At 37.4% G+C, this 24325-nt stretch overlaps 1 pseudogene; it reads left to right on the top strand.

Annotated features, from left to right (window-relative positions):
* Positions 1-16864: 16864 nt before the first annotated feature.
* Positions 16865-17263, top strand: LOC122477642 (annotated as a pseudogene).
* Positions 17264-24325: the final 7062 nt, after the last annotated feature.

Below are 24325 nucleotides of genomic sequence, written 5' to 3'. Positions count from 1 at the left end.
GGAAAATGACTACCATATGGAAAAAATTAAATTGATTTCTGCCTCACACCACACCTAGAAAACAACTTCAGATGGATTAAGGATTTTAAAGTCAAAAATAAAACTTTAAAATTATTTGCAGAAAATATGCATGAAAATATTTAAGCCATTGGGGCCTTTTTAACAAGACACTAAAAATGATAATTTTTAAAAAAAGACACTAAAAAATGGTAATAAAACTCATTAAAAGACAACTTAGAGAAATTGAAAAATACAAGGTACAGACAGGAAAACTACTTTTGGTAAATACAGCCAAGAAAGAGTTAGTATCTAAAATATATAGAGAAATTCTATACAACCATAAGAGAAGCACAAACAACCCAACAGAAAAAGAAAATGGACAAGATTCATGTCATAGAACATGAGACACATAAGGGCAAAATTGTGTGAAGTGAGTTTAATATCAATGATGACTGAGGAAAGTCAAATCAAAACATCAATGAAATACCAGTTTTTAGACATTCTAGCAAAAAAAGTAAAATGTCTGGGGTGCCTGGGTGGCTCAGTCGGTTGAGTCTCTGACTTTGGCTCAGGTCATGATCTCACAGTTTGTGAGTTGAGCCCCACGTCAGGCTCTGTGCTGATGGCATGGAGCCTGGAGCCCACTTTGAGTTCTGTGTCTCCCTCTCTCTCTGCCACTGGTTTGTTCACGTCCTGTCTGTCTGTCTGTCTCCCTCTCTCTCAAAAATAAACATTAAAATATTTTTTAAAAAAGTAAAAGTCTACTAATACTTAATACTAGAGATGTTGTGGAGCTACCATATGACTTACTCCTTACTTCTGGGAATGAACATTTCTGAAATGACTTTGTAAAACAGTTTCACATTACCTCCTAAAGTTAAATATTTACATAGACTATGGCTTAGTAATTCCACTTCCAGGTATTCATCAAAGATAAACTATTATACATACAACCAGAAATATGTATAAGAATATTCATAGTAGTACTACTCACATTACTAAAATCCTGGAAACAACCCTAAAGCCCATCAATGGGAGAAAGGATGTATAAACCATGGTACAGACACATAATAGATTACAATAAGCCAGTCAAAATTAATTAATTACAGCAATACACAATATCCATGATTTTTAGAGAAATAATAAGGATAAGTCAAAAAATCAAAACAAATCTTAAACATTACATGCTTTGTATCCATTCTATAAAGTAAAACACGCAAAAAAATATTTTTTAAGTTTATTTATTTTGAGAGAGAGAGGAAGTGCATATGTGTGTGTGAGCTGTGGAAGGGCAGAGAGAGGAAGAGACAGAATCCCAAGCAGGTTCTGCACTGTCAGCACAGAGCTAGACACGGGGGTCCAACTCACAAACTGTGAGATCATGACTAGAGCTGAGATCAAGAGTTGGAGGATTAACCAATTGAGCCACCCAGGCATACCACACAAGTAAAAATTTAACGTATAATCTTTAGGAATATATTTCCATGCACTATAACTATATAAAAATGAATCAAGGGAATCATGAAAAGGAGAAGCAGGTTGGTGGTACTTCAAATGGAGGGAAATGTGCTGGGAAAGGTTACAGTCAAAATCCTAACTTTTGTTTTGAGTGGTTGGGTTGAGAATGCTTATTACATTATTAAAAACAACTATAGTTAATCAAATAACCAATACATAAATAAAGGCAGGCTATATATGAAGCAGTAATAAGGGTATGTTCCTGAAGTCCAGTAAAAAAAGAAAATAATTGAAGACTGAAGCAGAACTATGAAGGACTCATGCCCCTCAGGAGTAGTTTTAGGTCACTTTACAAATTAAAGAACCCAAATCTGCTGAAGTGCTGGCTGAAGGCAAAAGAACATGAAAATGATAGAAAAAGAAGAAAATTTATAACAGCTTATGAGACCATTTTATAATCAGTTCCAAAATGAGAACTGTGATAGTCATCCTATTTTCTTCCTTGCTTACACACACACACACACATACACACACACACACACACTGTTCCCTTTCTTTTTCTCAACAATTTTATGTAAAAATGTGTTGGTAGTAATTAAGTTTATTATACTCTTTAAGTCACAGTACCTCCAGGTGGGATTATAACAAAACCACATGATGAATGAACATCATGCAGAAATCTATTCAGTTACTGAGGAAACTCTAGATATCTCCCTCTTTGAAAGAGGATGTATCCAGCTTCGTTTTTATCAGAAAGAGGTGCATTATGTTAGACATTGACATATTGTCATCACTGTTTTTTGTTCAACGTATGTAAAGTATGTATGTAAGTATGAAAAGACACATATGTACAATGTTTAGTACTGAGAGAGGTGAATTGCATTCGGCACCCGTTTTCAGCACCTTCTAGCATGGCCCCTGTACTAGAAAAATAAATAAAATCTACATTTCAGAGATTCTCTTACAGTTAGGCTTCTGGATGCAAATTAGGCTCCACCAATTACATTGATTTTCATGAGATTTAGAAGGCAGAAGTGATTTGAAGATCATTTTCCTACTGCTTTCATGGTTGTTGCTGGCAAGCAAAATCTTGAAGACCTTGAATTTTTCTGTAGCCGCATTCTAATGTCCATTAGCTTAGCTGGTGTTGAGAGGTAGTTGTACTGGGGTGAAGGGTGGACTCAGCTTTGAATGCCCAGACACCAGCTTCATGAAGTAAAAAGGTAGCTGCAGTAGTCGTGGCCTCTGGATCCCTCAAGCACAGCCATGCCTGTGTCTTTGAACTTAACAGTTACACTGCCTTTCTGATGTGAGCAGAGGTAGCCTATCCTCTGATAGATCAGTTCTTCAGTGTTATTCTGAGATTCATTTCGGGAGGCCCAATTCAAAATTCACTCCTCTATCCCAGTCAATATTTTTAGGAGGCCCCTATTTCATGTATTAAATACCTAGAAGGGGAGAGTGACCCTTTTTTCCTACAACTGAATCCCAACTGATACAGATGTGTTCTTGAGAAACAATTTTTACAAGGAATCCTTATTTGCTTATTAAATAACATAGTATAAAAGACCACAGTTTTATTTTGGTTGAATTTCAGGGGATATTTGGCTTATAAAATGTTAAATTTAAATTTCTGTAATGCCCAGCTTATCTATCAAGCTTTTAATTATATATGCAAACACGGTTTCACAAAATAAATAATTAACTACAAGACAAAGAAAAAAGCCTACTCCAGATATTTATGGATTTGTAAATTACCCCTGTCATTTAAACTAAGCTTTTAAAATACAGGCATTTTCACTAAAATAAATTGAATTAAGTTTAGTCTAATATCAGCTTATATTTATTGAGGGCTTATTCTGAGCTAAACAGTGTTCCATCCTCCTACTTTCCTTTCTCCTCCTTGCCACAGATCTTTTGATCCCCAGAAAATAGTCTTGTTGTTTTCCAAAGACAAGCTAACATGGGATTATTTTAATGGTTATAGCACACACAAGTGTGTTTGCAGCTTGACAAGGTGCAGTCTTCTATGGATTTGGGCTAATTTCTAGGTCTAGCTACATTGCTATATTAGACTTACCACAAACAATACAGAGAAGACAAATTCAGAAGTCAGTAAAGCCCAATTGTACATTGATAGTAGGAAATATCATCCCTCTCCCATAGGGACTGTGCTATAAGAACTTAACATAATGGTGATGCAGTTAAATATTCTAATTTCTAGAAATACATTCCCCATTGGCAAATGAGATATGCCTTTTATTTTAAATATTTCCACTTCTCCCCATCTCCACACTACCACCCTGTTACAACTTTTGTCATCTCTCATCTTGATTTCTACTGCAGCCTCCTAACTAGTCTCCTTGTTCCACTCTTCCCTTCTGATGCAGTCTTTACACAGCAGCCAGGGTGATCGTTTGTTAGTGGTTGTCAAAACATATCCCTGCCCTTCTTAAAACTCTTTAATTTCTTCTCTCTGCACTCAGAACAAAAATCCAAAGTACTCAACATATCTGTCATTATTGTGCATAATCAGTACCTGCTAACTCTCTGGCCTTTCTCACTACTTAGACACCTCAATTTTTCCATACACTGGACTTATATTCACTTTCTTGAACATCAAAGTTCTTTCCTACCACAATGCTTTCTCACCTGCCATTTCCTCTCCTTGGAATATTTCCCCCTCTACCGTCACATTACTGGCCCCTTCTCATCCTTCAAGGTTTTAAATGTCACTTCCTCAAAAAGCCTCTTTTTTCTCAAGGGACTCTGTGCTCTTCCTTCATAACCCACATTACAGTTACATTTATATACTTGTTTGAGTTTACTTCTTTATTTAGCATGTCTCTTAGCCATACTAAGTTTCATAGTGGTAAAAATGAAGGGCTTTGGTACCCTATTTCAGTGGTGTTGATGGGAGCAGATTGGAAAGTGAATCTTCCATCTCTTATGTGGGAGAAGCAGGCAAAATGATTTCCTTCACATACTGGTTTTGGTGAGCTGAGCAAGGAGCTGCATCCCTTCCCAGGGGAAGCAGGTGCTGCTCTGATTCTCCTGCCTTGTCTTAATGAGATGGAATGAGGCAGTGGTAGGCAGGGTTAGTTAGCATTCTACTTTCTCTTCTTCCACTGGTGTCAGTAGGTACCAGTGGTATCTGATAGTCTTCCCCTTACCCTGCAACAACAAAGCAGTGTAATTCAGCCTATTTCTCCAAGCAATGAGGGCAGTGGGGCCCAGCAGGGAGCTGATCTTACACCTTCACAGAGTGGCAATGAGGTGGTAAGTCAGTGTCCTACTTTCATTGGAAAGTGTCAGCAGGGCCAGGCAGGTTGCTGATCTTCTACATCAGCCATCTACAATGAAGCAGTGTGAGTTAGCAATCCACTTTTGTCAGTGGGGCCAAGTGGGGAGCAACTCTCATGCTATACTTCAATAGGGAATTATCTGTTTAAAATATATATTAAATAGGATTGAGTTTCATAATATCTAAAGTGTCTAGGATAGAATAGAAAATCACTTGTCATACCAAGAGCCAGGAAAATTGTTAACATGGATGAAAAAATACAATAAACAAGTGCCAACACTGAGATAAATCAGATGTTGGAAATATCTGAAAATGATTTTAAAGCAAATATCATAAAAATGGTTGAACAAATTATCTGCAACAAATGAAAACACAGAACATCTCAGAAAAGAAATAAAAGTTATAAAAAGAACCAAATGGAAATCATAGATATGAAAACTATAATAGCTAAAATTAAAAATTCACTGAATGTCTCAAAAGTAGAGTGGAGATGACATAGGATAGAACCAGTAAACCTGGGGACAGGCCAATAGAATATATCCAATGTAAGCAAAAAAGGGAAAATAGAATGAAAAAAATGAATAGTGTTGGGGTCTGTCAGACAGACAAAAGAACTAACATCCATATCATTGTAGCAACAAAAGCAGAGGAATGAGAGAGTAGAATTGAATACATATTTTTTAAAGTTGAAATTTTCCCAAATTTGGCAAAAAAAAACCCTCAAAACAAACAAAAAAACACATAAACCTACAAATTCAAGAAGCTGAGAAAATCCCAAACAGGATAAATCCAAAAATATCCATCCTGACAACCTAACTAAATTTTTGTAAACAACAAAGAAAGAATCTTGAAAGCAGCCAGAAAAAAATGACACATTACCTATAAAGGAAGAACAATTCAAATGATGGGGAACTTCTTATCAGAAACACAGGAGTCCAGGATAAAGTGATGCAGCATTTTTCAAATACTAAAAGAAAAGTATTGTCACCTGCAAATTCTATATAAAGCAAAAATATCTTTGAGGAATGAAAGGAAAATACATTCCCAAAAGAAAACTAACAGAATGTGTCATTACCAAATATACTCTTAAAGAAAGGCTAAAGGAGATTCTTTAAACAGAATGGAAATGATAATAGAAGACTTCAAACTTCAGAAAAGAAATAAAAGTATTAGAAGGAGTGAAAATAAGGATAAATAGGATTATTCCACATCTCATGAATTTATTAAATTATATTTGATAGTTGAAGCAAAAATTTTAACATCAGCTAATATGGTGTTCAATGTATAATTTGTGAGAAAACAATTATATATATTTTAAAATTTATTTATTTATTTTGAGAGAGAGAGCAGGAAAGGGGCAGAGAGAGAGAGAGAGAGAGAGAGAGAATCCCAAGCCAGCTCTGTGCTGTCAGCGCATTGCCTGATGTGGGGCTTGAACTCACAAACCAAACTGTGACATCATGATCAGAGTCAAAATCGAGTCAAACACTTAACCAACTGACCCACCCAAGTGGCCCAGAAAAACAATTATATTTTAAAAAGAGGAAGATAAAAAAAACAAAACTATAGCACTCTTCTATACTTCACTCAAAGAAGTAATGTGTCAATACTAGTAAACTGTGATATGTTATGTATATATACTGTAACACCTAGAAGCACCACTACAAAAATTATCCAAAGCAATATGCTTAACAACTAGCAGCAAATCAAGGTGGATTTCTCACAAATTGTTGAAGTAACCCATTGAAATATAAGAAAAGTTTTGTTGATTGTTTCCTTTGCAGTTCAGAAGCTTATTATCTTCATGAGGTTCATTTCTGCTTTTAATTCCCTTGCCTTTGGAGATGTGTCAAGTAAGACATTGCTATGGCTGAGGTCAGAGAGGTTTTTTTCCTGCTTTCTCCTCTAGAGTTTTCATGGTTTCCTATCTCACATTCAGGTCCCTTATGCATTTTGAGTTTATTTCTGTGAATGGTGTAAGAAAGTGGTCTACTTTCATTCTTCTGCATGTTGCTGTCCAGTTCTCCCAGCACCATTTGTTAAAGAGACTGTCTTTTTTTTCCATGGGATATTATTTCCTGCTTTGTCAAAGATTAGTTGGCCATACTTTTGTAGGTCCGATTCCAGAGTCTCTATTCCATTGGTCTATGTGTCTGTTTTTGTGCCAATTCCATGCTGTCTTGATGCTTACTTACAGCTTTGTAGTAGAGGCTAAAGTCTGGGATTGTGATGCCTCTCACTTTGGTCTTCTTCTTCAATATTACTTTGGCTATTCGGGGTCTTTTGTGGTTCCATACAACAAAACTAAAAGGCAACAGATGGAATGGGAAAAGATATTTGCAAATGACATATCAGACAAAGGGCAAGTATCCAAAATCTATAAAGAACTCACCAAACTCCACACTCGAAAAACAAATAACCCAGTGAAGAAATGGGCAGAAGACATGAATAGACACTTCTCTAAAGAAGACATCCAGATGGCCAACAGGCACATGAAAAGATGTTCAATGTCACTCCTCATCAGGGAAATAGAAATCAAAACCACACTGAGATATCACCTCATGCCAGTCAGAGTGGCTAAAATGAACAAATCAGTAGCCTATAGATGCTGGAGAGGACGTGGAGAAATGGGAACCCTCTTGCACTGTTGGTAGGAATGCAAACAAGTGCAGCCACTCTGGAAAACAGTGGGGAGGTTCCTCAAAAAATTAAAAATAAATCCACCCTATGACCCAGCAATAGCACTGCTAGGAATTTACCCGGGGGATACAGGAGTGCTGATGTATAGGGGCACATGTACCTCAATGTTTATAGAAGCACTTTCAACAATAGCCAAATTATGGAAAGAGCCTAAGTGTCCATCAACTTATGAATGGATAAAGAAATTGTTTATGTATACAATGGAATACTACTTGGCAATGAGAAAGAATGAAATACGGCCTTTTGTAGCAACGTGGATGGAACTGGAGAGTGACATGCTAAGTGAAATAAGTCATACAGAGAGGGACAAATACTATATGTTTTCACTCTTATGTGGATCCAGAGAAACTTAACAGAAGACCATGGGGGAGGGGGAGGGGGAAAAAGTTAGAGAGGGAGGGAGCCAAACCATAAGAGGCTCTTAAAAACTGAGAATAAACTGAGGGTTGATGGGGGTGGGAGGGAGGGGAAAGTGGGTGATGGGCATTGAGGAGGGAACCTGTTGGGATGAGTACTGGGTGTTGTATGGAAACCAATTTGACAATACATTTCATATATTGAAATAAATAAATAAATAAATAAATAAATAAGTGTTAAAAAATAAATTAAAAAAATAAAAAAAATAAAAGGAAGGGTTACTTCCCAACAAGCTGAATGAGACATTTATTTGAAACTGGTAACATAGGTATCTTTCCCTAGAAAATAATGGTCTCGTCACATATATTTTGATTTAAGCAGATCGCAAGAAATTTATAATTCACAATTTAATAGGAAAGGCTATCTTCAAATGACCAATGCCTTGGATTTGGATTTAATGCTTTTAATTTCTGACAATAAGTAATATCAGAATATAAAGAATGGTCACTGTTGCAACTGGCTCCATCCTTGAAGGAACTCAGCATCCACTTCTGTTCACCTTGGTCCTAGGCCTTTGAACAAGACTCACTCAGGAAGCCAGTATCAGTTAAAACTAGATTAAGCTATTCAGCCCCACTCACAGAAATGATTCTGGAATCACTTCTGGCTCCATGTCCCATGTTGGACTATTGCTCTTAGCTGTTTTGCAATGTCAACCTGCTGCTAATCCTTTTGACTTTCTTTTTTGTTTATGTGCTTTCCCTTGCCCCTCAGAAGACAGAAAAAACTGTGCTTCCCATGCTTTTATTTAAGATCTTTATCTCTGGCTATTCCTACTTCTGACCTCCCTCGGTGTTTTAGTCCATATGGGCTGCTATAACAAAATACCTCACACTGGGTGGCTCATAAACAAGATAAACTTATTACTCATAGTTCTGGATGCTGGAAACCTGGGAACAGGGTGCCAGAATAGCTAGTGAGGGCTCTCTTCTGGGTCACAGACTTCTTGTTGTGTCCTCATATGCTGGAAGGGATGAGCCAGCTCTCTCAGGCCTCTTTTATAAGGGCACTATTCCCATTTGTGAGGGCTCTGCCCTCATGACCTAATCACCTCCCAAGGCCACACCTCCTAATACCATCACAATGGGCATTAAGGTTTCAACATATGAATTTGGCAGGGAACACAAACGTTCACACCACAGCAATAGGTAATAACTAACACTCCACATTGAGTTCAATTCCAGACTCTGAAACTCCTTTAAGGCCCTTGCATACTTGACCAGAACCCCTGCCAGACTCACACAGGTCCCCCTCCAAGAGATGAATGAAAAAATTCCATTTCAATCTCAGGTTCTCAGTTAATGTTTTAGGGGTGGGAGAAGATGGATGACCTCATATTTGCACCTTCTGAGGCAAGAACAGACCAGAATGAATGCAAATAATGACAATTATTGAGCAACTACTATGTGCCAGACACTGTTCTAATATTCATATGTTTAACTCATGTAATATGCACAACTAATGAGGTAAGTGCTATTATTATATTCATTTTACACATGAAAAAAACCCAGGTACATAGATAGTGAAAGATTTGCAGCTAGAAAGTGCTATCTGGGAGACAAACCAAGGTAATTTTGTTCCAGTCTTTATTCTTAACAACTATATCATAGGAGGAAACAGTGAGGAGGTGGTCTTCTGCAAGCTAGGAAGAGCGCCCTTACCAAAATCTGACTACGCCGGCACCCTAGTTTTGGACTTACAGCCTCCAGGACTGTGAGAAATGAATTTCTGTTGTTTAAGCCACACAGTCTTTGGTGCTTGTTATGGCAACCTGTTCTAAGACAGGACTATATAAGCTTGCCTCATTCATCTGCCCTCTTAAAACACTGGCTCTAGATAAAATGCTCATAAGGAAAACAGAAAGTATATTTTCATGTACCAACCTATCTCTTAGGTGGCTATGGGAGAAGTTATTTAGAAATTAGTTTTGGGGCACCTGGGTGGCTCAGTTGGTTAAGTACCTGATTGTGGCTCAGGTCATGGTCTCACAGTTCACGGGTTTGAGCCTCGAATCGAGCTCTGAAGCTGACAGCTTCAGATTCTGTGTCTCCCTCTCTCTCTCTCTGCCCTTCCTCTCTCTCTCTCTCTCTCTCTCTCTCTCTCTCAAAAATAAATAAACATTAAAAATAAATTAGTTTTAATGGAATATAAAAGATTCACAGAAAAGTAATTTCACTCTAATATCACATTTCAGGGGTGTTTTACAACGTTGCCAGATGCCAAGTTGGTTAAAACTTAATGTAATATAGTGACCTGAAAGGGAAAAAGGAAAGCCACAAAAAAGGTAAAACCAAGTTAGATCTCTAAGGGAGTAAAAACAAATAATATAAGACATAAAAGATAACAGGAAAACATTCCCAGATCACACAAGGTAAAAAAGAAGGACCAAAGAACATGCTCAGATGCCCCTCAGATAAATGAGGAGAAAAAGCTGAGAGTAGGTGACTGAGCGAAGTTCTTTTCCTGGTCTTTCTGAAAATGTCCAGGTGTTATCAGTTATCCAAAATAAAAGCCACTAGTGAAGGAATGATGGCATGTCAGACCATAGGAAGGACGAGACCATCTGAAAAGAGCATTAAAATTTAGAAAACTGGCAGATGTGAAGCCTTAGCTATCTCCTTTAGCAGTGTCCAAGCCTATAATACACAGTGTAGATCACCAAGTTTAAAACACATTGGTTTACTTTACTTGTGGCTCATTAACTCACTGCAATATGAAAAGCGAACTCCTCTTTCTTTCCCTAGTACCAGGAACAAAGTGGGATTTATGATTGATGCTTAGTAAATCCTTGCTGACATCATCACTTAGAAGAGATTCAGATTCTAGGTAGCAACCAACACACTTCTGTGCAGAAAAACTTATAACAAATTATAACAATCTCCCTATGAATTGACCTCTGAAAAAATATGGGGATATAGCAGGTGAAATGTCACTGGATATAATTAAGAAGTTTTATATTGCAGTATCTGGTACATGCCCTAAGGGAGATTGGACTTACACCAAGGATAATAGCTTAAAAAACAGTAAGAAGAGAATTCACCACTATCATTGATGAAGGTGCACGATGAATCTAAATCTTACATACAAAGGACAACTTAAATACTACGACTATTGTAATAAAAATACTACTCTGATCCTTTAAATTTTGTCATGTGTCTCTATTTTGCTATATAATTCTATGTATTGAAAACTACATAGTCAATTCTAATCACAAAATCATTTGATAGTAGGTGGTATTTTTTTTTCTTTACATTTGTTTTTTGGCCCTATCTGAAGCTGTGAGGAGCTATACAAAGCCATGGGACATTAGTTTGAGCATCCCTGTTTGGCTAAATATGAATAGAAGTGGTCAGCCACTAATTGAATATCAATTACAAAATATCAATTATACTTCTTCTCTGCCAAGTGCTATTCTAGGCAGTGGAGATGCAGTGGTTAATGGCATAGACAAGGTCTGTACCTTCAATGGGCTTATGTTCCAGTGAGGAAGACAGGCAATAAATAAGGAAACATAAAATGATAGTTTCAGTTACTGATGAGTATAGTAAACAACATGATAGAGTGAAAAGTGATAGAAAGACATGGCCAAGGTGGTCAAGAAAGGCTTTGATGTGGAGTGATATTGGAGGTGGGTTCTGAATGGTGAAAAGGAGGCAGTCAAGTTCCGGTGGAAGAGTATTCCAAGGAGAGAGATACACAATGAGTTGAAAGATAGTTATTACTCTCAGGGAACATATTAACATACCCTTCTCTATCTACTTTTTGCCTTGCCCTACCTTAGTCATACTACACTTTTAACTTCTATTGTGTACCTTTGAACATGCCATTTCCTCTGCCTGCAACACTGTTCTCCCATTTCCCTTGGTTATCCTCTCTTAGCTTTTAGGGTTCATGCTACTCAGGCAGGCCTTCCCCCAGTACCCCTCAAATAAGATTAGGATCCCTTTCTGGACTTACCATAGCACCCTTTACTTTCCTTTAATAACTCTCATCCTACATACAATTCACTTAACGTCCACATTCTTTGCTTTGCTGTAAGTCCCATGAAAATAGAGGCCATGTGTTATCTATTGCTGTCATTTACTGTTGCTGTTATTATTGGTAGTATCATCATTATCATCTGCCCTTTGATGGTTTATTTTTTAAAGTTTATTTTGAGAGAGTGTGTGTGAGTGGGAGAGGGCCAGAGAGAGAGAGAGAGGGAGAGAGAGAATCACAAGCAGGCTCCATTCTGAGCCCAACGTGGGACTCAATCTCCTGAAATCATGACCTAATCTGAAATCAGGACTCAGTCACTTAACTGAATGAGCCACCCAGGTGCCCCCCTTTGATTATTTAAATATTCACCTGCTGGAATCAGGAATCTGAGCTTATTAACCTCTTCAGGGTACTGTGATTCATTTAATGTACAGATAAAACATTTTTTCACAGATTCTTTAAGGTTTAAATATATATCTTTCCACTTAGTAAATTCAATTAATTCCTTCTATGTTCACTATTTTCATTCTTCCACAAATTAAATTCACTGAAGTGACTTTTCCAATATTTTGAAAACATCTGCCATAATCAGGGATTCTCAAACTTAGAGTGCATCAGAATCACCTGTGTTGCTAGTTAAAAATACATCACACTGATTTGTCACTATGCTTTAAACATCTTGCACTGCGCATTGCTATCCAATTTTAAGGTGGCAAAGGAGTAAAATGTAATCTGAGATCTCTAGATTAAGGAGAGGTAATTTTGAGCTCTGATAACTTTTTAGCTATTAATACAGCAAGCAAATCTTGTCACATAGATGTGAATGTTTCTTATTTGAATCTGAAAAAGAAAACACAATAGAAAGAGTGAAAATTCCTTCCAAGCCACTTTGGTTTTTCCAAGCTTTCTGTTGAAAAGTGAAATTTTAATATAGCAAAATTGGCTTGAAGTTCTGCAGAAAGTACTGGGTGCAGTGCAGCTTTGAGCATGTTCTCTAATTTAAAAAGTCAATAATTGGAAGGTGAAAAATAATGAGCTCTATTAGTGCTAATAGCTTAATGAGGGATTTGGGGTTTGTTTATGCACTTGGTATTGTTTTTCTAGACTGGCCTCCTGTCAGAAATCATTTTAAAGCAGTAGCACAGAGTAGATTGGAAAATGAAAGGCAAATTGTGATCTACATGAAAATTCTACATTCAGCATGGATTTTTTTTTCATATCACATTTAGTCTCTGACCCTAGAACGTGAGTGTCCATGGGATTTGTGCTCATAGCTCATAGTGTCTGCTTTACTGTACTGGAATGGAGATGGGGATTTCCTTAGCACCTGACGCATCTGACCATGAAAGCCAAGGTTGCACTAAAAAGTCTAAAGGAAGCCAGAAAGACTTGCAAGAATGATGTGAAAATCCCTCCTTATTACAGAATAATTTCCATCCCACCACACTGTTTGATCCAAGTGAAGATACTTTTAGGGGGTACATACCAAATGCTCCTATTGAAGGTAAGATGACTGGGCATTTTGAGAAATTCCCATGTTGGAAAGCACAAGAAAGAAGCACCCAGCATATAACTGTGTGAAACATGCATGCTTTGAAGTTGAAGGGGAAAGGTTTTTCTAATATCATTGTCTAAATGTGGCACTTTGCAATACACTCTACACCAAGAAAGACTAAAGGGCTTTTTTTCTTCAAGGAAACATACAACACACGCTCACCAGATTCTCAGAAAAAAATGTAGAATGAATTGGGGTGTCTTTGGCTGTCACCTAACCTTTCTGTACTCACAACTCTCTTCCCATTTGTCACCTTCCAGCACCCACTGCTTGCCTTCCCCAGTTCTCTCATGCTGCCTCCTAAGGTGAGTCCTCTCTAAGCAAGCACCCTAGGTATTGAATTTCTCCCTCCCTGATTCTCAAACCACATCACATTACCCATCCTCTATTCCACTTTACCAGAACCTCTCTCTCTCTCTCTCTCTCTCTCTCTCTCTCTCTCTCTCCTTTCTACCTCTCTCTCTCTATCTCTCTCTCTTTCACCAGCTGCCATTTTGTGAGCAGCGCTATGGAAAGGCCCACATGGGGAGGAATTGAAGACTTCTGCTAACAGCCACATGACTGAGCTTAGAAGTATGCCCTTTACCTTCTGTCAAGCTTTCAGGTGACCACAGCCCTGGATTACAGATTGACTAAAACCTCATAAAGGATCCAAAGCCAGAATAATCCAACTAAAAACCACATTTGACTGTTATTCAACATAGAATTGGAAGTCTCAGCCTCAGCAATCAGACAACACAAAGAAATAAAAGACATCCAAATTGGCCGGGAGGAGGTCAAACTTTCACTCTTCTCAGATGACATGATACTCTATATGGAAAACCCAAAAGATTCCACGAAAAAAAACTGCTAGATCTGATCCATGAATTCAGCAAAGTTACAGGATATAAAATCAATGAACAGAAATCAGTTGCATTCCTATACACCAACAATGAAGCAACAGAAAGAGAAATCAAGGAATCTATCCCATTTACATTTGCACCAAAACCCATAAAATACCTAGGAATAAATCTAACCAAAGAGGTGAAAAATCTATACACTGAAAAATATAGAAAGATTATGAAAGAAATTGAAGAAGACACAAAGAAATGGGAAAAGATTCCATGCTCCTGGATAGGAAGAACAAATATTGTTAAAACGTCGATACTACCTAAAGCAAACTACATATTCAATGCGATCCCTATCAAAGTAACACCAGCATTCTTCACAGAGCTAGACAAAATAATCCTAAAATTTATATGGAACCAGAAAAGACCCCAAATAGCCAAAGCAATCTCGAAAAAGAAAACCAAAGCGGGAGGCATCACAATCCCAGACTTCAAGCTATACTACAAAACTGTAATCATCAAGACAGTATGGTACAGGCACAAGAACACACATTCAAATCAATGGAACAGAATAGAGAACCCAGAAATGGAACCACAAACGTATGGCCAACTAATCTTTGACAAAGCAGGAAAGAATATCCAATGGAATAAAGACAGTCTTTTCAGCAAGTGGTGCTGGGAAAAATGGACAGCGACATGCAGAAAAATGAAACTGGACCACTTTCTTACACCATATACAAAAATAAACTTAAAATGGATGAAAGACTTCAATGTAAGACAGGAAGCCATCAAAATCCTCAAGGAGAAAACAGGCCAAAACCTCTTTGATCTTGGCCACAGCAACTTCTTACTCAAAATGTCTCCGGAGGCAAGGGAAACAAAAGCAAAAATGAACTATTGGGACCTCATCAAAATAAAAAGCTTCTGCACAGTGAAGGAAACAATCAGCAAAACTAAAAGGCAACCGACAGAATGGGAGAAGATATTTGCAAACGATATATCAGATAAAGGGTTAGTATCCAAAATCTATGAAGAATTCATGAAACTCAATACCCAGAAAACAAATAATGCAGTGAAGAAATGGCCAACATATGAATAGACACTTTTGCAAAGAAGATATCCAGATGGCTAACAGACACATGAAAAAATGCTCAACATCACTCATTATCAGGGAAATACAAATTAAAACCACAATGAGATATCACCTCACACCTGTCATAATGGCTAACATTAACAATCAGGCAACAACAGATGTTGGCGATGATGCAGAGAAAGAGAATCTCTTTTGCACTGCTGGTGGGAATGCAAACTGGTGCCGCCACTCTGGAAAACAGTATGGAGGTTCCTCAGACAATTACAAATAGAACTACCCTACAATCCAGTAATTGCACTACTAGGTATTTATCCAAGGGATATAAGTGTGCTGTTTCAAAGGGGCACATATATCCCAATGTTTGTAGCAGAGCTATAGACAACCAAAGTATGCAAAGAACCCAAATGTCCATTGATGGATGAATGGATAAAGAAGTTGATGGGGGGTGGGAAGGAGGGGAGGATGGGTGATGGGTATTGAGGAGGGCACCTTTTGGGATGAGCACTGGGTGTTGTATGGAAACCAATTTGACAATAAATTTCATATATTGAAAAAAAAATAAAAGGTGCAGTTTGGGGGAGGGGAAAGTTGCAGACTCAACTCCCCTACAATTGCATGGGAAAGTTTTTTCCATGGTATACACAACGCTGAGCTACACTCTAGGTACTGCTGGTCACTGAGTGTGGAGACACAGAACAACAGGGAGGTCAACCTTAACCTTAACATGTAGGGGAAACTCCTTGACATCAAAGGGGGCGCTGATTCACAGCATTACTCTTCCCTTTTTTTTTTCTTTTCTACCTTGGTCTATTTAACTGTTCTGCATTTCAGAACATCAATACCATTGAGCAGCACCTAGGTGGCTCAGTCGGGAAAGCATGTGACTCTTGATTTCATCTCAGGTTATGATCTCATGATTTGTGAGTTTCAGTCCCACATCAGGCTGTGTGCTGACAGCATGGAGCCTGCTTGGGATTCTCTCTCTCCCTCTCTCTGCCCCTCCCCCACTTGTGCTGTCTCTGTGTCTCTCAAAATATATTCATTAATTATAAAACACGTTTGAAATCAATACTGTTGACAAAACATGAAAAGAGTAAAGGCTTTTCTTTAAAGATGTAATTCAAGTAAAATATTCATAAGGAAAGGTGCATATATTCAATTGTACCACTCCACAAATATTTACAAACTGAAAACATCGCTGTAACCAGCATCCAGATTGAGAAATAGACAACCACCAGCACTCTAGAAGCACCTCATCCACACCCTTCCAGGTCCAAAGGAAATCCTTTTACTCACAGAATAAACCAGTTTTTACTCTAATTGAACTGTATGTAAATGGAATCACACATGATGTGCTGTTTTTTATTTGGTATCTTTTGCTTAAATTATGTTTATCAAATGTCTCCACAGTGTTACAATTGTGGAGATTTTAAATAAGGAAATTTTTGTGAAAATAGAGCAATGTTTGATACAGAGGGGGGAAAAAAGCTGAATTAAAAATTATGGCTGCTTTACAACCTGGGCCCCACAGAATGGCTCCCGCAAAGAAAGGTGGCAAGAAGAAGTGGTGTTCTGCCATCAATAAGGTAGTGACCAGAGCATACACCATCAACATTCCCAAGCGCATCCATGGAGTGGGTTTCAAGAAGCATGCCCCTCGGGCTCTCAAAGAGACCCGGAAATTGGCTATGAAGGAGATGGGAACCCCAGATGTGCGCATTGACACCAGGCTCAACAAATCTGTCTAGACCAAAGGAAAAAGGAATGTTCCATATGTCTGTGTGCGGTTGTCCAGAAAACGTAACGAGGATGAGGATTCACCAAACAAGCTCTATATATTGGTTACCTATATACCTGTCACCACTTTCAAAAATCTACAGACTGTTAATGTGGATGAGAATTGCTGATTGTCAAATAAAAGTATAAAACTGTGTATACACACACACACACACAAAAAGAAGATATGCTACATATATACAATGGAGCATTACTCAGCAATCAAAAAGAATGAAATCTTGCAATTTGCAAATACTTGGATGGAACTAGAGGGTACTATGCTAAGCGAAATTAGAGAAAGACAAATATCATATGATTTCATTCATATGAGGAATTTAAGATACAATACAGATGAATATAAGGGAAGGGAAGCAAAATAATATAAAAACAAGGAAGGGGACAAAACATAAGAGACTCTATAGAGAACAAACAGAGGGTTGCTGGAGGGGTTGTGGGAGGAGGGATGGTCTAAATGGGTAAGGGGCATTAAGGAATCTATTGCTGAAATCAATGTTGCACCATACGGTAACTAACTTGGATGTAAATTAAACAATAAATAAATTAAAAGTACAATAAAATAAATTATCAAAATATTTGTCAACTATAAAGCCTTACAAATACAACTTGGGGAATTCTTTGTTTTTATTTTGTTTTCCCTTAAGTCTTCTTTTTTAGTTCCTGATTATAAAGTAATGTTTGTTCACTATTGAAAATTTGGAAAATATAGTACCAATCCTGAAGTGGCTATTGTTTGGTTATTTTCCAGGTTTTTCTTAAATTGCATTTAATATACAGGATAATATTAGTTTCACTTGTAGAATTAAATGATTGAACACTTACATTATAACACCTGGTGCTCATCACAAGTGCCCTTCTTAATACCCATCACCTATTTTAACCCATCCCCCCACCCTTGCCCACCTCCCATCTGGTAACCATCATTTTGTTTTCTATAATTAAGTCTTTTTGATAGTTTGTCTCCTGTCTTTTCTTTCTCTCCCCTATGTTCATCTGTTTCTTAAATTCCATATATGAAGGAAATCATATCATTCTCTGACTGACTTATTTCGCTTAGCATAATACTGTTTAGCTCCATCCAAATGACATGGCTGAATAATATTCCATTGTATATATATACATATACCATATCTTCTTTATCCATTCATCAACCGATGGACACGGGTCTCTCCATAATTTGGTTTTTGTTGATAACACTGCTATAAACATCAGTTTTTCCCCATTGCAGATGAAGTTAATTGTGGGTTTTTCATACATGGTCTTTAAATGTTGAGGTATGTTCCCTCTAACCCTACTTTGTTGAGGGTTTTTATCGTGAATGTGTGTTGTACTTTGTCAAATGTTTTTTTCTGCATCTATTTAAATGATCACATGTCGCTTATCCTCCTATTGATGTGATGTATTATGTTGACTGATGTGCAAATATTGAACCCTTGTATCCTGGAAATAAATTCCACTTGATTTTGGTGAATGATTTTTTAAAATGTATTGTTGGATTCAATTTGCTAGGACTTTGTTGAGGAATTTTACATCTATGTTCATCAAAGACATTGGCCTGTAGTTCTTTTTTTTTTTCTTTATTTAAATTTACATTCGGGGCGCCTCGGTGGCGCAGTCGGTTGAGCGTCCGACTTCAGCCAGGTCACGATCTTGCGGTCCGTGAGTTCGAGCCCCGCATCAGGCTCTGGGCTGATGGCTCAGAGCCTGGAGCCTGTTTCTGATTCTGTGTCTCCCTCTCTCTCTGCCCCTCCCCCGTTCATGCTCTGTCTCTCTCTGTCCCAAAAATAAATAAACGTTGAAAAAAAAATTTTAAATTTACATCCAAGTTAGTTAGCATATAGTACAACAATGATTTCAGGAGTAGATTCCTTAATGCCCCTTACTCATTTAGCCCATCCCCTCTCCCACAACCCCTTAAGTAACCCTCTGTTCTCCATATTTAGGAGTCTCTTATGTTTTGTCACCCTTCCTGTTTTTATATTATTTTTGTTTCCATTCCCTTATGTTCATCTGTTCTGTGTCTTAAAGTCCTCATATGAGTGAAGTCATATGATATTTGTCTTTCTCTAATTTTGCTTAGCGTAATACCCTCTAGTTCCACCCATGTATTTGCAAATGGCAAGGTTTCATTATTTTTGATTGCCAAGTATTACTCCATTGTGTGTGTGTGTGTGTGTGTGTGTGTGTATGTACCATATCTTTATCCATTCATTCATTGATGGACATTTGGGTTCTTTCCATACTTTGGCTATTGTTGATAGTGCTGCTATAAACACTGGGGTACATGTGACCTTTCAAAACAGCATACCTGTATTCCTTGGATAAATACCTAGTACTGCAATTTCTGGGTCGTAGGGTAGTTCTATTTTTAATTTTTTGAGGAACCTCCAACTGTGTGGCTCTCTTTTTTAGTGCTGTGTTTATCTGGTTTTGTTATCAGAATAATGCTGGCCTCATAGAATAAATTTGGAAGTTTTCCTTCCTCTTCTATTTTTTGGGATAGTTTGAGAAGAATAGGTATTAACTCTTCTTTAAATGTTTGGTAAAATTCACCTGTGAAGAAGTGTGATCCTAGACTTTAGTTTGTTGGGAGTGTTTTGATTACTAATTCAATTTCCTTGCTGGTAATTGCTATGTTCTGCTCCTTTCTAAAGATTATTTTCATTTAGTCAATTTGCTTTAATTATGTATATAACATGTAATTATATACATAAATATATGCATATTTATATACATATACAAACATATATATATATACATACATACACATACATATATACATATATGGTTGAGTGTTGTAATTCTGTGTGTGTGCACAATATTTATAGCTATTTTCAGGAAAGTTGCTGTTTAAAGATCTGATCTCCCTTAAGCACAAATACCCTAAACAAGATCTTTGTGATTAAGTAATTAATTCCTTAATTACTTAATTCCTTAATCCATACCTATATTTTCCTGCTCAAATCAATTCCTCCTTTACCTTTCCAGCTGCTTCAAGGTTTAGAGAGAATGCAGTTTGGGGTAGTAAATGCTTTAGGGCAGTTGCTTTCGAATTTTAGCATGCATCATAATTCCCTGGAGGGCTTGTCAAAACATGGATGCTAAGAACACTCAAGTTTGATTCAGTAGGTCTAGTGGAGAGGAGAGTGCTTTGAATTTGCATTTCCATAACAAATTCCCAGGATTTTGGGAATGACAGTGATGCTGCTGGTCTGAGGACCACACTTTGAGAACCACTGCTTTGGGAACTGTGGTGAAGAGGCTTGGAATCTTACTGATGCAAGCCTGCCTGACTCTGACTCTGACTCCATAGATCAAAAATCCTCCTAGGGCATACAACAAGAGATAAAAATAAGATTCCTGTTTGCATGTGCCAATCTGAGGAAAAAGATCACAGAGTATTATTCCACCCTTTACTAGAACTATGCAAGTTTACACAGAATGGTAACCCACACTTGTGAGAAATGAGGGGGTAAAGTATGTAATAACATGTACAAATTAGCTGTCCATGTTTGCTGGACACTGATTAGACTAGAACAGATAAAGGGAAAAAATCATGCATTTATCTCTGGCCTAGGCAAGCTTAACATTATCTGTCTCAAACTTTAGTGTGAAAATTTAGATTGCAAAAGTCCTCATCAGACCTCCTTGATGTGGATCTTACAGCACTTGCACAGGAACTCACACTTTAACAGGTAATTCTGGTGCAGGTGGCATAAGGACCACACATTGAGAAGAACTGTTCTAATAGTACAAAGGCAGGACACATCATAAAGAGACCAGAATAATGCTTATAAGAAAATCTAGAGCAGGTGTCACTTTATGTAGTGGGGGCAACATACTCAGGGCTAGCAAACCAATGGAGTGACCAGAGTAAAATGTGTTCCTGAAAATGGCATTTAAGATTTTGGGAAACATAAACAGAGATTTATTTAATAAAATAAAAATTAAAAAACTATCTCTAGCACTGAGTGAAAAATAACTAAACTAATGTTTTGTTTAAAGACTTACATATTTTCTTCAAAGTACTTGTATTAACTAACTGCATCTTCAATATATTTCTGTGAACTCACCTTGTTCCATTTGAAAGATGAATGAGTAGAAACCTAGAGGCCACTTTGCCCCTGGTCACACAAGTGGCTTAATTAAGATTAGAACTCAGGCCTCAGGACTTTCCTGAAACCCCTCAGTTGTGCCAGGCTAAAGCCACAGTACGAGATGAGCAAAAATACACTTCATGGTCTATAAGGTTGGCTTCATTTTGGGTGTTATGCCATGTTTTTGTGCTGGAAGCTCAAAGAACATGGTGCTGGTTAACATGAACCATAATAAATAAGCGGATTGCTTCCTTCACTTTGGTGTATTTTGCCTTCTGGACTACACTTCAAAATCATCCAAGACTATAATCACAGGGTGGAGGGAAAGAGAGGATAGACACCACCCATGCCCATTACTCTCATTACTCTTTGCATTATGATTGTTTCAGCAACACAGCATAAGACTCTGCTCTGTTATAAGCTTTTGAAAAAGTTATTTTGGGAAAATTAGCATAATCTGGTATTCCTTTGCCATCTGCAAACTGCATTTACCTGAAGCAGCTGTCCCTAATTATTAAACACCCTTATGCATCTAGTATGGTCCCATATGTCTATATAGTAAATAGCTTTTCCTAAATGAAAAATCATTGACCAAAGATAGACCAATCAGGGCCAAGTTTAAAAAGCCAGCAAATAGTTACTCTGTTGTTGTTGGTTAGAACATGCAACACTCCAAATTTAAAGACTATGATACAGACGGTCTCAAAGACCACCCAACCATAGGAATTAGAGGGCACAAAAGCACTGGCCAGAAGAATAGAAATTGTATAAATATGAAATATTGGGTGGAATTTCTAAATCTAACGGAATCCCTCCTATCTTACAGATCAGGTCAAAAGGCATGTATTTTATCTGTACCAAACTTCCTGATCCTTAAATTTCATTAGATATGAGAAAGAACACTCAGTCTCCCATTTCCTAATTATTGGAGGAAAGCAGACATTTTGAAAAGAGTTATTGATTTGCTTTTTGCATAATCTATTAGCATTCCAACTTGTCAGAATACTTGTTCTGTAGCATTTGGGTGGGGGGAGTTATAAAGAAATAGAGCTGTGAGAGTACAGCACTCTGTCAGCAGGGCTTGCAAGCCATCCCATTATAAAAACACATTCTAGAGTTTGCCTTAATACTTTCTGCATTCAGTAGCTGGCCTCTGCCCTGCCCAGAGGAATAACTTAGGTACTTGACATTTCACCTTCCATTTCTTCCAGCTCCTACTTTTTTTCCCCTACTTCAGGGAACAGGAGCAATGAGCCTCACTTCACAGGATATAGAGACAATTTTAATGAATATAAGGGTGTTCACTTCACAGGATATAGAGACAATTTTAATGAATATAAAGGTGTTAGGTGCAAGAAAAAAAATGCAGACACTATTTTTTCCTTACTGTGAACTAATGCTCAGTATCAAAGGACAGAAACAAAACAGCACAAAAGTAACAAACTTTCATCAGAGCCCAAACTTTTATAGCCAATTATTTCTTCCCCTTTCAAGATACACGAGGAATGCAACAGATCAAATAAATATGATTTTCTACTTTTCTGACATATTTTAAACCTCTCCCTGGGCAGTTCTTTGTAAACCAACATAAAACATTACCTTCATTTGTATTTCCATGGAAGAGCCCTCTACAACTATACTGCTTGGACTTCATGTGGTTGAGACCCTCCAGTATCCTTTGATTTGAGCAAAAATTGCAGTGGTCTTCTCTAATTGTTGTGGTACCAGAATGCATGGAAGGTGTTCTGGGAGAAGTATGTAACTGTGTTCTGGATCCATTCTGAGGGAAAGCCACACTTTAGTGCCTCCTCTTCCTTTTTCTACTTCCAGTTTGCCCTTTCCACCCTCCTGGCAGATAGTGTGAGTTTTTGAAAAAAGAAAAAAAAATGAGAAAAACTCCTTTTTCTCTTTTCTCCTAACTACCTTAAGTCTTACATGTAAATTGGTACTTGCACAATTTCTCCTACATTTCTCCTGGTAGAAATGAATTTCATCTAACATTCTGAGACCAGATCTTGAGATAGTGACCTAGATACAGAATCTAGCTCATTTGTTCAATAGGTGTACTGTTTTTGCAAACAATAAAAGAAACCACTACTACTTATTGATTACTTATTGTTGCAAAGCACTTTACCTGTTCCATCCCATTTCACCTTCACTATTTACTGTTACCTGCATTTTACAGTTTGGAAAACTAAGGCATTGAGAAATTGTTTAACTTCTGGTAATGAAATTGAGACTTCAAACCAATATGTATGACTCCAAAGCCTGTGCTTTTGATCACTATATTTTACTGCCATTCAGTCAGATCAATTCTTCCAAGAGGCAAAAAAAAAATGTTTAAAAGAAGTAATAGTTAGAAAATTATTGTGCTTTTCTCTTTTGCCTTCTTGAGTACTTAACTTACACCTTATTCTGCCTGAGGCAATCATTTGGTGAGAGGATAGGAATGGAGACATTAGCATTTATGACAGAAGGAGAAGAAATGAAGAGAAAGTCAGGGCAGTATTCACTTCTAACATAAAAAAAAAAGATTATGGAGTAGGGCAATAGCCTTATAATCCAAGCTTTTGTCCTATGACAGTAACAAGTGTAATTGATAGGATTTTTACTATTACCTACCTATATATTTCCTGGCAAAGAAATGGAAAAGAGACATGTAGGTAATAGTAAAAAAAAAATATATATATATATATATATATATATATATATATTCCAAATTCCTTTGTCTCCTCCTTTAGCAAATCAAGGGTTAAGTCTTAAGGATTCAGGTTACAGAGTGCCCCAGAAAAAGACATTTCCTCGTGACAGCTAGGCCAACTCTATGTTAGAAGCAGGATACAACCTAGTAGAGGTAAAATAATATTTCTACTTTCCCAGTCTGGGGGAAATTATGAGAGGAATACAAGAGAGACAGAGGCAGGAAAGAGAGATAAGTCTGCAGAGAGAAGCATAGTAAGTAAGGGTAACACTACTCCCCAACTAAACTATGAGAGGCTACCTCACATACTTCCCTATAGACATATACATTAAAATCTCTTTGGTAAGGCAGAGAGACCCTGGAGCTTAGTTTTCCCCAAAGGACTTCAGTTTCCAGGAGGA

Source organism: Prionailurus bengalensis, chromosome X (genome assembly GCF_016509475.1).
Source record: "Prionailurus bengalensis isolate Pbe53 chromosome X, Fcat_Pben_1.1_paternal_pri, whole genome shotgun sequence".
Classification (NCBI taxonomy): domain Eukaryota; kingdom Metazoa; phylum Chordata; class Mammalia; order Carnivora; family Felidae; genus Prionailurus; species Prionailurus bengalensis.
Note: the sequence above shows the minus strand (reverse complement) of the source record. Positions and strands in the feature narration are given on the sequence as shown.